At 31.7% G+C, this 18,166-nt stretch overlaps 1 protein-coding gene across 4 annotated transcripts in view; it reads right to left on the bottom strand.

Annotated features, from left to right (window-relative positions):
* Positions 1-18,166, bottom strand: part of Smash (smallish) — a 146,432-nt gene that overhangs the window by 96,113 nt on the left and 32,153 nt on the right. For 3 of the 4 annotated variants that reach the window (XM_026627423.2, XM_026627424.2, XM_064218043.1), the window contains exon 2: positions 13,918-13,949. The exons of the other annotated variant lie outside the window; for it this stretch is intronic. The gene's annotated coding sequence lies outside the window, so the exon portion shown is untranslated. The remainder of the gene's footprint in view (positions 1-13,917; positions 13,950-18,166) is intronic. 4 annotated transcript variants of the gene reach the window in all.

The raw sequence follows: 18,166 nt of genomic DNA, 5'->3' as shown, positions 1-18,166 counted from the left end.
GCTGGAATTTATTATTCGATAGGCTTTCTCATACCGATTTCAGTATTGTGATAAAATTTAGATAGTATTATTTACATTTGTGAGGTGTATTTGCAGTAGACAGTGTTTAGGCATAGGGTTCGAGAGCTCGAGATGTATGTACGTGTTCTAGCGGAACCTGATACCTTTGTAACCTTTGACATGGCATTGCCCTTGTAATATATTGCCTTTAGCTAGCTACCTAGCCTGACTTTCAAACGCAATAATATTAAATATGAAATTGTTTTTTAATTATAACCATATAGGGATCATTCATATTTTACGTAAGACGATTTAGGGGGGAGGGGGGAGGTGGGTCGACCATGCCTTATGTTTTCTTACAAGGGGGTGGGAAGGTGTTTCGAGATTTCTTACGTAAGATCAAAAAAATTAAAATTATTTGAAAAAAACGCGGGAAACCGCGCGTTTGCTGAGGTTTGCTAGGATTTTAGAACCTACCTTTATAAACACATTTCCAAAAAGTTGTAACTTAGAAAAATAAACAGTAAAATAAACCAAACGTGTATTCATTTTCTTCTTTAGATTCTTACGTAATAAATATTAAACAGGGAGGGAGGGGGTCTGCCAGTTCCTTCTTCCTTGCCAATTTTTTCTTAATATAAGAAAAAATAAGAACTGGCAGAGGGAGGAGGGGGTCAAAAACTACCGAAAATAGTCTTACGTAATAAATAAATGGTCCCATAAGAAAATATCAGCACAAGCTAAACAATTAAATTCTGCTATAAAGTAATTAATTAATTAATCTGATATAACTGATTTAGATACATTTTAATTCTTAACCATATTGGAATGATGTTATATCTAAAAATATTTTAAAATAAAATTTACACGTGGCATTCGTACAAAACTTTCATTAATTGAAATTTATCACATATTTCGCGCCATTAATATCAGTCGTGAAATTCCATCAAGCTCCTCAATGTGGGTTGATGGGTAGTCTATGGACTTTTACGATGAGAAACCACTTGAAATATGTAAGTAAATAAAATCTAGTAACATAAATGAACGAAGTTGCTAATGCTGCAAAGGTATTGGTTCATTCGGCATCTTCATTACAACATTACACTGACAAAAACGGTCTCCGTCAACTAGTTTTGCAACAGACTTTGTTTCATTTTAAGTTTTTGAGTCATTATAACATTTGGTAACGTAGCTGTTTTGAATCAGTCGATTTTCGACTTTAATATATGGTGATAGATATAATTATTGGTATTTATAAAAGCAATAACAAAAGACTAAAGATGAATAGACAATATGTTTGTCCGGTGTAGTAAAATTAACTTTAGTGTTTTATTCGGAATATTAAGTAACCGTTTATTCATCGATGTGATTCAGAACCATCCGATTATTTCGTTTCATTGCTTAATAAGAGCTGTTAGAAATATAGTCAATTGGCCAAGCAAATCACAGTTTTGTTAAGTTTTTCCTTATGCGAATAAATTTATGGAACAAACTATATGTGGAATAAAATTGTGTCACGGAAAGTACCCTAGACTTTCGATGACACAATTATATTTGCTTTTGCACTCACAATTGAGTAATTGAGCGTGTTTTGATTAGAATGTTCCATTTAGCAAATATGTTATCTCTCATTGCAGTACTAAATCCCAACATTATCCAATGTCAGCAACTGTTGAACGACAATCTAACCAGATCTTAGGTATTTCATCACGTTACGTAAGCTTGACGGCCGTTCACATTGCTTGTGACATAATATTCAGGTACTAGTAGTTCTATTTCTGTAGTTATCATGACGTTGGAATCTAATAAAACATACGCGTTTAACACTTATGCTGATAGTGGAACCATAAAGTTTCCTCTAAGATTAAATCGAATGCTTAATGCATATAACAAGAAGTTTTATAATTTAGACATTTTCACTAACTGTAGTAGTGCTCATACAAGACAGGTTATTGATATATTAAATGAACAACAGTAATTCCAAGTTATAACTTAAATACGGACATACGCTCATACACGCATCAGTCTAGTTTGGACGCTTGCTGTTCTACTATTATAATAATAATCATATTAAACATGCATACATAAGTAGTAGACATATGTGTATATATGTATATGTGTTCATTTGTACTCATATATTGAACAAAATATTTATATTTAAATTTTTTTTTTTCTTCTCTTTTTTCTTTAAAACTACTGCCTTCATCTGCCATATCTTTTAACTATAATGATTAAATGTATTGTTTGAATTTGTTAATATTTAATTCTTAAACAGGTTCATCATTTTAATTTTGTTATGTATAATGTGACCATCGTTGTTGAGTTTACAATAACTGATATGTACTATTTAAGCTATAAGAAATGATAATTGTAAACTTGTTTGTGGTTCCAATAAATAAATAAATAAATAGATTCTGGAGAAAATGTCGTACTAACGTTTTCCTTGCACAGCCTATGCTGATGATTTCCGAAAGATTTCAGAGAATGTCCTGCAGTACCATTTCATTTACAGTGTTTGCTTACATTATCTGCCTCTAAATTGTTATTACACTTAATTATGGACGGTGATTAAGATTAAGCCTTAGCATTTTTAAACTAGCTTGTTAGTTAAGTTGACTGAATTACACATGTCAAAACAATATGCATTTTTAAAACTATCTGACGAAGGTAAATCTATCTAAGTATGATATTCAGTCAGATATTAATTTTCCTTTTGTAATATATTTTGATATTTTACTGAACAACTAAAAATTGTACTCTGAGTAAGTAAAGTATGTTGACGACTTTAAAGGTAAAGTCCGCTTGATATTTAAATACATATTGGTTTGAAATTTCAGTTAAAATGAAATAAATCTTTCATAAATTTATTTGCCTTAGTCAGTAGGGTTTTGAAGATAGTACTTTTATAGGTTTGTCACTGCAGTTTTATGGCAAGGTATGACATGTTTAACGACATTGATATGCGGTGTTATCTATACTATTAATTAGCTTGTAAATGTAAAATATTAAAATTGTAAGTAGCTATTAATAAATATACATAGATAAAAAGTACATTACAAATATTGTAAAGTGTTGAATTTTTGGTACAATATTAGCTCGATGCAACGTTATCATAACTGAAGTATGGACACGTCAGATAAGGATTACCAATCTCATCACTCACCAAAATCTAATTGAAACTGTTTAAGCAATTTTAGTTTTTATATTCAGGTCATTTGATTTATTTTTGCTTGCATTATACACGCGATAAAATAGTTTTATATCCAAACACGTAATACAAGTGAATGTTGTATCATTTGTCAGATAACTACAGAAGTTTATCTATGATAAGAATTTATTTCGAAATTTCTCCTTTCTTTACGTACTTAAGAATAGATCAAAGTACAGGCAAAAATTCTGACGTATATCTGACGTATAAATGTATACACATCTAGAATGTGGCACAAATTGCTAGATTTACCTAAATTTTGCAAAATAAAATTAGAGTTTTGACATGAGCGTTATCTGTTTTTAAAGTTTACATAAAACAAGAGATGATATGTTATATAAGTAATCAAAATAAACTAAAATGATAATAAAATATTAACATAGTCACAGATAGTGCCAATTAAAATTAATTAACGATATTACAATAAAATAGGCATAAAATTGGTGAAATCAAAGAAATATTTACATCGTCATCACCAGCAATCTGTCGCAACTGGCTGTCGGTGCTAATAAGTATCGACCCAGAAAAGGGAGTTAAAATGCAACCTACTTTTGTAATTTATATAATTTTGTCATTAAGACTGAATATTTTCGCAATTTTTTATGTTTTTTTTTATGAAACATTCTATTAATAATTTCTATGAACATTTTTCGACACTAATATTTTATTGAGTTTTCAAATATGGCGTAAAAAATATATTCTAAAAGAATATATTTTTTATAATAAATTTTTATATAAAAAAGAATATATTTTTTATAATTTTATAATAAAAATATATTCTTTTATTCTAAAAGAATATATTTTTTATAAAGTTTCTGATTCCGAAAAGTCTATAAGAACCTATTTTCGTGGGAGCGGTATGCGGTATTTAATATAAGATTCTAAAATGGTTGAAAATTACTTTACAAATACTTAGTAGATCGTATGAAAATGATATTCATATAAAAGCAAATGTACACATTTCAAAACTGAATGTATGTGAACAATAAGAGTTTACGCAGTGGGTTTTCAATATTAACGGAACAGGATATGAGCGCAATTTATGCATAAATTCAACAATTTCTAAATGTTAATTTAACCTAATTACAGAAATACACAATAATAGCTATTGATTTGACGAAACGTGCTATAAATAACAACCACGACAAATTCCGTGTAACCAATGATCGCTGAATCGCTTCCCAAATAAGACGAAATTTGATAATTTAACAGATACATTGTTTAAAATGAAATGTACTTTATTCCAAATAGGTTAAGAACTAAATTATAAACATTCCAAAATAACCAAAGATATATTTAAAGCCACACCTAACAATTTCCATACCGTATCACGAGTAGCAATAGTAACAACAAAGTATTTCGAAGCCACAGGTCAGATCTACGTACGATCTATTAATATGTACTTGAGTTTAATTTGCATATAATGGAGTACTAGAAATATATCTGGAACGGGAATTATGTGATATACATATATATAAGACGGATAAGTATAATACAAGCTATATGTTTTGGCCCGTGTGGAATAAGCAATACTTCATTCCCAAAAGGATTATAGCACAGTTACACACTCGCTTTCTACAGGGAAATCTGAATAATATTTAGGATGACTCCAACAAAATTAGTTCATAGATTTGTTGAATATAAGTTCACTTCCTATAATCCAACTTCTTTCAATAAAAGGGAAAATATTCGAGGTTTAAAGGTGAAAGTATAAAGCGAATTAATCTACCACAATTTCTAGTATTATGTCTATCGAGGTCACTATAAACGTCATCGCGTTACAAAGTTACAAATTACCCTTACATATAACTGCTCATTTCCCAAGACACTAATAATCTTAGTAACATACTATTACGAATGAAATTGTTCCATAACTGCATGTTTTCCGATTTAAGATAATGCTACTAATGTTGAACGATTTTATTTATCTGGATCATTTGAATTTCATTCCAAAGAATCAGAACATTTTTTGTAGGATAGATATGCGGGGAGGCAAACGGCCCACCTGATGGTAAGTGGTCACTACCCAACATTGGCGGAGTGAAAAGTCTATTACCATTCCTGACATCGCCAATGCGTCACAAGCCTTGGGAATTGAGTTGTTATGAACTTTGTGCCTGTAGTCACACTGGCTAGAACTGAAACAAAACAAGCAGCAATACTTTGTAAAAGTATTGCTGCTTGCTTGGCGGTAGAATAATTTTAAACTTTTAATTCGACAATTTCCAAGATCTTAAGAATACTTTTAGGATATCATTTTTTTCTATCATACCATACCAGTGCTATTCTGTAAGAATTCACTTCGTTTTCCACTCATGCAACATTGAAAGCTGACTTGCTTATCATAATTTGATAGGTAGATTAATCGGAATATTTGACTTTTACCATATTTGCCAGTCTGGATCGAACATTACAAATAACATGTATTTATATTATAACACAGTAAAAGTAATTTTGTATTCAAGTAATAATAAAATCTATTCAAAACGGAATCTTGTGCATGCAACTACTTCCATCACCTCAGACGGAATTCTTGGATCATCAGGTATTAAATAATGATAGGGTTAATTTTAAGTTACGTATTACCATATAATGGTATAAATCCTCCTAATTTGCAGTTTATTATACATTCAGAAAGTGTAACCTTATGTATTTTTATGTACATATTCATCACACACATTGTCTCGTAATCGTGTCGGACGTTCAAAGCGAAGAGCTACATTTGTAATTAGGGTTGACACCTGTGAAAGTATTTCACAATAAATTAAATATGTTTCAGCTAGTGTAGTCTATTAAGAAAATATTTAGAAATACTATAAGTACTTGAACAAGTTTAAATTAATAATAGTGATTGTCATTTTTTTTTATATTTATGGCAGCCCTAGCATTTATCACGTTCGAGCTCTGGGAATAAAAATTTAATACGCAATGACTCGCTTAGAAAGCTGGAATATTGTTTTGGGGAATGTAGGCCGTAAAATAGATGCAGTTGGCATTTAGATTGCAAAACTGATAATAAAATTAACGATAAAAACATGAACTATGTAGGTAATTATATTATATTAAATATTTTGAATAAAAGAAACACACAATCAGATCATTGATAAACAAAAAATACTAATAAAAATGTTGACAATACCGGTGTGGTTGACATCAGAGCTTATTGTGATTCGTCGACGGCTAGCGAAAGTACAAAGTCAGAGGTGCCCAACCATTGACAACCGTCACGCAGTCTGACTTGCGCAGTTGCCGGAACGTACAGATAAAATATCATTGTTACGGGTTGGAGGACGATTTTTTAACCAACTTAATTGTCACGTACTTGTGAAAAATCAATCGATGTTTATTTTATTTTCAAACTAAGTTATATCCATAATTTAGCTTTCTAGCTAAATTGGTACTTTTCTATTAGGTATTTTGTTTTATAAGTGTAGTATAAAGTATTGGCAATTTCATATTAGTAAATTAAGACTCAAAGTTAAAGGGTCGGAACCAGAATAGTATTTAGTTTCATGAACTTCTCGAGATGACATTTTAAAATTTTCTTACAATGAAAAATCTTAGATGCTCCACCTCATCTCATATCTTGGATAACCTCAAAACACTACGATAAATCAGAAAGTGTCTGTCTTGTAGCTATTCTAGTGCTGGTAATATTTATACAATGGATTGAATTTAACGACACTCAAACATCCGTGTAAAATACACTTACCAAGCTACCCTTCATATCCCTCCATAATATCAAAATTCCCAAAAAAACCTTTCTTAACGGATGCTAATGTTATGCTATAAACCTATAAGTATTAATTTTTTTAGCTTCATATTTTGTAGCGTTAGCTGTGCTTTAATAGTCAATCGGGACAAACCATTTTATAGCATAGACAGATTACGCAAAAGGTTTCCATAAGAAAAGTACTGGCTGTATATAGAAGTCACTGGTCATAAAATTAAAACGTTTACGCAGAAACAATGAATGAGATGATACAAAGGATGCTTTGCGTTAATGGAATTCAAAATAAAATAATTCAATGTAAACACAAAACTATAAACACGTCTTGTTTACTCTTATCCGTTTGTTTGCTTTGTTCGATGTTTTAGCGGTCAGCAATGACTATTTGAACGGTTTATTTAGATTCACAGGAGTTTGGTATGCATAACGGCATTCCTTCATATTAACGTATTATTAGATATTCAAGACATCTGCTTGGTTGTTGGCCTTTGTGCAAGCCCTACCCGTCTGGGTAAGCACCACACACATATATTCTACCACCAAGCAGCAATACTTAGTATCGTTGTGTTCCAGTTTAACGGGTGGGTGAGTCAATGTAACTACAGGCACAAGGGACATTACATCCCAGTTCCCAACTTGGTGTAGCATTATGTGAGATATGGTTAATATTTGATACGGCGTCTATGTCTATGGGCGATGTTGACCACTTACCAAGGTGACCGATTTGATCGTCTGTCAACATATAACATAAAAAAAACGAACTTTAACTTTAATACGAATAAATTTCGCAAGTAAAAGGTAAAGTAAACCAATAATTTTTTTTTGTACTATTACTTTATTTTTGATGTCACTGTAGTTTTAACGCATTAAGTATTTTACTATGATTAGCTTAGTCAGTATTCTGTAGATGCAACCTAACATGTAACAATTAAGCTAGGATCTTAAAATAACACCAGAGTTCAGAAGTTAGTAAAGCAATTAACACCTTAACGATCCATCCACCATCTTAACGACCATTTTAGTTGCGCTGTGTAAAATTATTTTTCTTTGAAACTTACATTTAAACCTACGTACAAGGCAGTGCTAAAATACTTGATTACATCATGCTAGTATAACTCTTATTGTCTTTACGATAAAGGATATAATTTCTTTAACGAATTTAAATTGAGGTTACATCGATTTGAGCTACCATACATCTCGTGGACATAGCGTTTAACTTTTATTAAGGTTGTTATATTTTAAGCCTCTATTTAAATAATTAGTTGTAAAATGTTTCTAAAACTGTATATTGGGGGCGTTAACTGGTGTACAGCACGCGATGTTGTTTGAAAATATTATTGTGGGAAATTCAATATTGAAAGTAGTTATTCAAGTTAAATCCTCTTTACGAGTAGAGAACGAAAAGAAGAAATTATGTCAAAAGACAAAAAATTATATATGAGTAGACGTTTTCATTTTTTTCTAATACTTAATAAAATATTAATACTTATAAAGAACGGGGCACCGCGAGCTATGTATATATTTGATAAAAGGAAATCATAACTTCTTACAAATTATAAACCAAAGCAACACATCTAATTAAATCGAACTAAAATTGATTCAAGATATCTTTAAAACAAACCAGACCTACATATTAGTCTAGATCTGTCGGAGTGTTTGCCATTAATTTTTACAAATACTTCCAACGAGCCAATAATAATTGAGAACACGGTCGGAGTGAACTAAATGAATGGTCCTAGAACAAGGGTTACTACGTAAAGAAAAAAAGTATTGAAAACATTACAAAAATTCGATTTAAATGAAGTTACAAGAACAGCTTGTAAATGTTCCACAACTGGGCAATGATGAGAAGGTTTTGAGTTTATTTCGCTGCTTCGATGAGGGTTGGTGGCACATGTGGCAGAATTTTCGAGACATGCAGATTCCCTCACGATGTTTTCTTTTTCATGAGATGGATTATAAACACGCATTGCACTGTAATGTAATTAATTAAGTAAATTAAGAGACAGATTGTTGTTGGTAACTACAGTCTACGAGTTACTAGTTTGCTATAGTAACTATCAACAACAACAACAGACACATTAGTCGTAAAAAATGGCTAATGACTCTTTTTTGTTTGCGAAATTGTTACGTTAAATCGTCCAGCGGTTTCAGATTATTGTCTTCAGTTACTATACAAATTTAAGTTTCATGACAAATACATCACCATATTACAGAACTCTTGCGCCGAGCAAGTGTGAAATGACAGATTTGACAGTGGAAAGCCAGAAATAAAAGGTAATACGTAATCCAAAATAGTATTCAAATTAATGGAACAAACTGTTTAGAAAATGTATCCCTTTATAATACTGGGAAGTAAGCAACCCTATACAACAGTGGCAGATGTTGGTACCTAATGTTTTGGAGGTATTTACCGTGAAGCCAGCCGTATGGTGTACGGATTTAGCCGTCAAAATAAACTTTCAAGGGCAATGCACTGCGGCCGACTACCGGCTAAAATTAATGTACTTTATCTCAAGCCAAAGTAATGAACTTTGTACTTCTTATTCATGAATGTTTCTATTCATAAATCTGAGCTCATATTTTGTTCAATTACTGATTTTAAAAGGCAATATTCATACGGAATAATTTTGTATAGTAAATGTTTGTAAGACATGTTTCTGACAAAGTAATTTATTTTTGTAATGTTCTCTTGAAATTTGCTCCCATGACATCCTAAATATATACATATATATATATATATATATATATATATATATATATATATATACCTTTATCCTTAAATAGACACGTGTAAGTGTTATTTTTGATGGTCTCCGGTTATAAAACTGAATTTATGTTTTATAAACTAAGTATTTAATAACATGATTATAAATCTACGACAATTTAACAAGGTACAAAAACGAGATGACGAATCGTACATTTATAAATATTTCTCGTTTCAACAAAACACTCTCGGCTCCATTCTTATCAATCATCAGCTTTGTACTTCTCATTCACCCATTCAGTAAAATAGAACATGTAAACTTCAGTTCGACGTAAACAATGTTAACACCGCCTCCGCTAATTTGAGTACAGAGCTCTTTGTACGCACCAAATATCATAAAACTAACTGTATTTAAAATTGCTAGTTCTAAAGATTTAGTTGTGATATCTTTCTATTACAATTGCTGGTTAGGATGTACTTAATTATCTTCAACATTGTTATCTATATCTTTAAAATCTTTTATTTTTACTAATATGCTATATTATACGTGAATACCAAAATGATTAAATTTAAGACTTTGCAATAACAATTATTAAGGAATCGTGACTATTATTATTATTATTCAACCTAAAATTAATACACTAAGCATGGTCTTTACTTCCTAGTCTTATTTTATTTCTTAGAAGGAACCTTGTCTTACGAACGCAGTACTTTTAGTTCTCTTTCTGATTACGTGTCAAATATGTCTTTATCGGTTCCAGAGATAATCTATCAGTGACCTATCCTCCTTCTGTAGTTTTGTTAAGACATCCTCGTCCGAGCATCGAACGTGGAATCCATAATGCCTGCGCAGCTGGAATAATGATGCAATGTGTCTTGAGTGCATCAGATTTATGGTCCTTTCTTGGTATATCTGTAGCGATTCTAATTGATCCTATATGTTGAATAGATCCTTTTGCTTAATTCAATTCAGTAATTAACACTTAACTTTAGCCTACTTTACAGTTTAATATAAAATCCTTTATTTCATCTTATATTTGTTTACTTAAAAAGGAAATAAGCTGATATATCTTTCCCATTTAAGTTTTCATCTATTTTATGTGATGGAAATATTACTAAATTATCTAGAGAAAAGTGTAATCTTTACTTTTACTACAATTAAATTTCAATAAAACATCCACTTATCGTTCGCCTTTGATACCTTTTCAAATGTTATCCTAAATAATATCGTCTCGGTTGTCACGTTTCTCCGTTTTCAATTCGAATGATGATTGAGTTTAAATCCGAGGCAATATCTCATAAATTGGTAACGATGTCGCACGTACAAAGCTGGCAGCGCAATAGGATTTATTGGGAGTATTCAAATCGTATTTAACGGAGATTAAGTACAGTTAGGCATTTACTGCGACACACTTGAGGTTTACGTTTAGATATATTTGTATAGAATTATTGAGATAAAAACATAAAAGTGTTTACATTGTATTTTAATAACATCGCTTTATCGCGTTATATGTAATTAGAAGAAAAAAGGCTCAAAGCGAAGCCTTGAGAAACTCCTCATAAACATTAGGATTCGTAAAATTTCCATGTATATTGAATAATATTACAGTTCAGACATCCAATTATACTTTAAATCGTAACATAATATTCATTCAATAGGTACACAAGAGCGTTAGAGAAGAGTCATAGTGCACATAATATGTAACATTTCAAAGCACTAGATCCGCAAGGTCACGGTATAGTCGTCACGCGTTCTTTCATTTTAGAGCTGGCGCAAGTAATTTCATACTAGATTTAACGAGTGAATTTAACAATGGGAGTGAAATTTTAAGTGCTTTATTTTATTACAGAGAAATTTCATCACTCCAAATAAAGATATTTTGTTTAAAATTAAAATAATATTACTCATTCACTCTTTTTCTACAATGACGATAGCAATGTTTTTATGGATGAACATAAATTTTGTTATGATTTTGTATACGTGACGTAAATGCTCGCAAGAATTTAAATTACATAGAATAAAACGAGAAAGCCTCGTAGAGAAAGAGAAAATAATACAAATATAAGTGTTCTTAAACAAACTTCACAGATCAATGATTATTATTTATAATTTTTATTTAAGTATTTGTCTATAGTGATTCAAATATCTACTAAAGAAGACTCTTGTACCCACTTGGTCACAGATGTAATATTAAATACTATACAGTCTAGGATAACGCGAGTGCGAATATGCTATGCATCATAATGACTCTGGGCTGAGCCTGATGGTGACATATCGTCCATTCCTTGATCTCATAAACGCTCAACATTTAGATAGCATCGCTACAAGTCTAGAACATTTGCTCGTCTCTCATGAAATATAATGCAGTTATGCAGTAAGAAGCCTTTGCCCTTGCGCAACATATTTATAGACCCAGGACTTTATGTTCTTTTATAATTTATGATTGTTAAAGTAAGTGTAATTTATGTTTTCACACATTACTACCTACTAACCACATACGCAGAATTTAAGCTCATTTAATTTGTAGATATATGGTTTTAAAAACTTCTATGAAATAACTAACATTTTTGGACTAGTACTTTAAGTAGTTTTATTAACCGTGGTAAAAGATTGTTAAAGCTGCAAAGATTTCGGCTGTGTCAGCTTGGATGATCGCGATGTCTACTGGACAGTAATTATAAATTTCACTGAAGCGTCAAGAAGTGTGACGTTGAACCTGAGAGTTACCGTTCCCATAACGGTGCGGTCGGTAGCGTATGAACCATAATTAGCGGGAATTATTCGCTTCTCGATAATTTTCGAGGCTACTGCGTTTTTAATGGTTCGGCTATTGTGGACAGACGTGATACTTATTTTTGATGTGATATTTTTTAATTTGTCTATATGCATTAAAAAGTTAAACTATATTTTATTACAGTAATATAGTTTATAAAACTTTAATGTTTCCGGATTGTGTTATGTCAATATATTTTTCGTTAACTTTGTCTGTCTGACTGTACACATAAAATTTAAGCTGCTGGATAGATTGTTATGTAAATCGATACCCCGCGGCTTATTTTCTGGGTCATAGAAGATTTATTTCAGGAACAAATAGTTCTCAAATCCCTCGCAACTATTATTTCTTTATGAGTGAAGACTAAGCGAAATAAGGCCGAGAAGAAGTCTTGCTATCTCAAACTATTTAATGAAATTAAATTAAACCATCCAAATATTTATATATTTTACCTCAAATACTCAAAACCAATAAAAATAACGAAGATCTAATATTAAAAATATATTCAACAGTTGAATTAAATCTAACATAAAGACTAGGAACAACAAAATTTGATATTTAACCAAATATTTTGAATTTCTAAACTATCCTGATTGTATATTATAAAACATGTTTATCAGCAAAACAGATTCCATCTGATAGTGATGTTATCCTGCGACTATCCCTGGTAGAGCGGACCGTTAGACCGGTATTTGGGTCGGCCTGCCCGTAACAGTATGCCACGAGACTTGACGATGTTATTTATATCAATTAACTGCCCGTCGACGAATGATTTTTATATATTTGTCCCGCTTGTTAACATTTACTGGGTTACATTCGCATTATAATAATAATACTAAACTTCATGATATTTATCCGTATAAGGATTCGGAATATCGACGAATAATAAAACTGACGACTTTATTTGAAAAAATAAAAAGACTTTGTTCATTTGTTTACATATACTTGTCATTACTCTTATAAAAATCATCAATTTCGACAGTATCCGTTTCATTGAACACGGATAAACTTTTAGTGTTCTCCGCTTTAAATCCAATCCAATTTAAATAACAGACAGATTATACAGCGACCACTGTTTTTTTTACTTCCTACTTCTTGATTTTTGTACAAAATCTTAGTATGAAACAAATATGTTCCAAGTGTCGTCTGTTCGAGGCGATAGTTTTCCCTAATGTCTACATTTGACCCGTAATGTGGGACGTCACACTACGTGACATATGATTGTCTGTGATGGAATGTCATCGATTTTGTCATTTATGCGTGACGACGCTTCCAATGCCATTGTGTCAGCGTGGTTTGAATCTGGTAATATCAGTGAATGACCCCCTTGGCAACGCTTTTACAGCTTTATGAGAAACTGCTATTTCTGGTAATCAAAAAGCTGCTACTCAATACTTGAACACTGACGCGAGCAATGTATTTATAGTTCGAAATTACCAATGTTTTAAGAATACCGATGCTATTTAATTGGCCTATTCTTTATAAAATATGGACTTACCCTTTTCTGTTAATCTCTTGAATGCCCCCTACCTGAAAATAAAAAGGATTTATAAGATAACGCTAAATAATTATTATTACTACCGATAACGAAAACGCTTACAAAAAATATTGATGGTATTTATGACGTTTTTAAAACTTTCGAATGTTTAAAATAAATTTCAGAGCTATAAGATCTGAAACAAAAAGCAACCGAACATATAGTCAATAACCTTGTCTTATCCGTTATAAAAGCAACATGGAACCATATCGACGAAATTAGGTTTATGGATAAATATACGTGAACACTGGTTATAAATTCTTGCACATTTAAGTAAGACATTTCGTAAAGTAACAGAAATGCACTCAATTGATAAAGATCGATATGTGCGTAAATTAGTAGCGCTGTTTTATAACTTTAAACAGTCGACCGGAAGCGGCAGTAGGTCGGTCTCATCTTAATATAATTAGCAAGACATAAACATGACTCCCAACGGTAAATTACTGTTTTCCATGAGAACTGTATCGGTATGCAAATTGATATAATAACTTAAAATTAACTTGGAATAATTAAAGAGTATTTATGAATTTGACATTTATTGGCCTTTTTATGTAAATAAATAACCTAACCATGGTTCTCTTGAGATTGGTATTGGTGATTGGTTGGTTCTCTTGAGATTGGTGGTTGTGTTTAGGTAGTATTCAGGTCTGGCCATACCAAACAGAAGCCACATAACGCATCGAAGGAAATATATATTTCATCAACAGCGGCAGTTAAATCGGATTCCGAGATAATCTTGTTATGTGCTTCGAATTCCGTAAGCTGTACCGTAGGTCTTTGACCTTGAGATATTATTTTGACGTCATTATTATTATTATATCGAACATGATCAACTTTAAATATAACTGTTGATAAATTGGAATATTCTGGTAATAAATATTTGTCTTGTAACTAATAACATATGCTCTTCTGCTTTGAGTTGCTTATCTTTAGTATGAAAAATTGAAAAGATTGATGTTGAATGCCTCTAGGTATTTATTTTTTTATGAAATAAGTTTTTTGGCAATATAAAATGTTGGATTACATACTTTAAGACAGATTTTTTTAAAGTAAATTCATGTTTATTCGATATCTTATAAATCAACTCAAAATATTGTTAAATTTAATGTACCACCGATTCGGAATGTGGATTCTACTGAGAAGCGCCGTGAAAAATCTCACTAGATAATTGTTTTTTTTTAGTGAAATTTAAAATATATACTTGATAAACCATTAAATATATTGGAATGGAAGTCAACGAACACTAGAATTTAACATAATTTATACACAATCATCTTATTTAATTAAGTGTACATATATTTCTTTGAACCCCAATGTCTAGTCAGAAAACGATCTAAAACTTTATAGAAACTAGTATACCATGATTTGTAGCACATGGCCTATAAATGGGATTGCTGATACTAATTCCAATATAAAGGCCCATCGGCTGAGCTGATACCGAACCAGCGACTCGTTTGCTCGTCTGTACCGTCTGATTTATTTCGCATATTAACAAAACTAAATAAGTCTTCCATGCTTCGTTATACCTCCGCCTTGTTCCGCTCATAAATCGAAATCAATGACATTGACGTATTAATAGCGAAACCATGAGACGCTAAACTGTATCGCAAAATACTATTCCACTTTTTTCCTGTCATATTGATGGAAAGAGATGGATATATTTCGTATTTCGTCTTACAAATGACTTTGTTAGGATTGATTAATGAAGTCATCAGTTTCAGCCACATACCAACTTTATGCACGCCAATTTTAAACTTGGTAAGTTATGGAGTTAGAATTCTCGAAGAGGTACGAGTTTGTAAGAATTTAAACGGAAACATTATGTTCATAAAGATTTTATCTTCTAGTATTTTAGAAATTGACTGACTGACATACAAGGTAAAATATTGTTTATAAATGATTTGGTACAAGCAACATTTTATTAATAATATTTTTACCATAGTATTATGAATATAACTGAGACAGTTATTTTTAAATAAGTTTCCAAATGTCAGTTTTGTAGAAATTAAGACAAACGTGCTTCGACTTACCCATGTATTTAAAATTTGAACGCTGGTCTTGGTCGAGTTTTTTTACATCACATTTACATTAACAGCCTGGCTAAGGCCTCCTCTCCTTTTTGAGAAGAAGGTTTGGAGCATGTTCCACCACGCTGCTCCAATGCGGGTTGGTGTAATACACATGTGGCAGAATTTCGTTGAAATTAGATACATGCAGATTTTCTCACAATGTTTTCCTTCAACGCCGAGCACGAGATCAATTATAAACACAAATTAAGCCTGGGTTTGAACCCGCAATCATCGGTTATGATGGACGCGTTCTAACCACTGGGCCATCTCGGTCTAGTGCAATAAAATATTTCGAATCAATAACCAATCACATCTACATGTTTGTAATAAGCAATCGAGAAATGTTATTTGAAATCATAAATACGACACACAATAACAACAACACAGATAATTCTAAAACACAGCATCTGTTTAAGATGACCCTCTACGAGGAAGTGGAACATCACAAAGTCCGCGAGTCCTACAAACTGGCAGATGCGTTCCGAATGCTGTTAGACCAATTACGACGTGCGACAAAAAGTTGCGCGACGATGTAAGCCAGTGGGATCTTGGAGTTGAAAAACGTAATGAGTAGGTTCGACTGTGACGTGAGAATGTGGGCTTGTCCTCCTGACCATATCGTAGAATCATCCTACGCAGTTAAAATGCAATGCATTTTATACGTTACGTTATGACCACGAAAATGTCAAATGTATTAGTAGAGGATTTTATTTAGTACCTATCAAACTTTAGTAACCAGAATGTTTAATGTTTTTTTTTTTTTTATGTTATTGACAGTTAATTAAATAAATACAAAAAGCTATTTCAACAGATTCGATTCTAAGCTGATTTATGTGTATCTTGAATTATTTGTCGGATACGACAGGAGCATTACGATTATATGGTCAATCTAAATTCATTATTTTTTTATTAGCAATCTAGAACTCGATAATTTCAGCGCATAATTGTCTGATATCTAGCAAGCGTTTAGCTATACAATAAACGAGATACAATAAAAAATAAATGGACGTGCGCACGCGCCGCACTGGGTCAATCCGCGCGACGAATTGTACAACACGAATGACACACCGGCCTGGTTATGCGAGATTGGGTGCACTGTTAGCGGCATAATAAGCGGAAGAGGGAGCGGGAAATGTAACTTATTAAAGAGCCAAATGTATTTGACAATGTCTACGCGCTTTGAACTATAATCAATCTTATTACCAACCATTAAGGTTTAAACGTTCATTACAATTTTATATTCGGAATCTAACATATCTACATGTTTTAAGGAAAACTATTCAATAAATAAACTACTATTAAAAAAAACAAATCTTGAGCAGTGATCATTTATAATAACGCTGATAGTACTGCAATACTATTCCACCCGGTATTAATTCTATTACTTTAAAGTGACTGAGTAACAGTTAGTCGAATTCCGGAGTTATGAGAGTTTGGCACGACATACTGTTATGTGTTAGTGGCGCTTGTGAATTCGGGAGCAGATATGATTGATTGGAGTAAGCTGACTGGTATTGAGAGCGATGTCGACACGCAGAGTATCTTGTGGTTTTCATTAACAGACATACTATGGTTTACCGTTAAACTGATTTAACGAGCTACTTTATAAATGATATAACAAAAAAACGTTATATCCTTTTGAAATCCATTAAAAATTGTTGTCAATGTTATTGTTGTAGGTATTTGTTTTGGTGTATACCATGCTAAATATTAGCTAATTAGAATTAGTAGGTAACACCGCAGTGCATTAATTTTGTAGCCTTTACTTTGAAACATCAAAGGAAAAATGAGAATTTTATCATGATTGATGCATATGCCTATAAGAAATTATGGTAATCATAATCTGTCAGTTCAATTTACAAAGGCAACCTTTCACATTAGTATAGAAAATGATGAAGATCGACTTCACTATCCAATGTTTCATTGATGCCCACTTATCTCAGTCTTATATTCCGGAAATTAATTGGTTGTTTTTTGACTACCGGTTTTATTATTTTCTAACGAGCTTGGGTTCGCATGGCTCATATAAAATTTTGAATAATATCATACGTCATCACTATATTCGAAATTCAATATCGGGTCGTTATAATAGATAGAATAGATTTTTTAAAAAACATGTGTGAAGAAAATAATATATTTAA

This window comes from Vanessa tameamea, chromosome 20, assembly GCF_037043105.1.
Source record: "Vanessa tameamea isolate UH-Manoa-2023 chromosome 20, ilVanTame1 primary haplotype, whole genome shotgun sequence".
Lineage (NCBI taxonomy): Eukaryota > Metazoa > Arthropoda > Insecta > Lepidoptera > Nymphalidae > Vanessa > Vanessa tameamea.
This window is presented reverse-complemented; position numbering and strand designations above follow the sequence as displayed.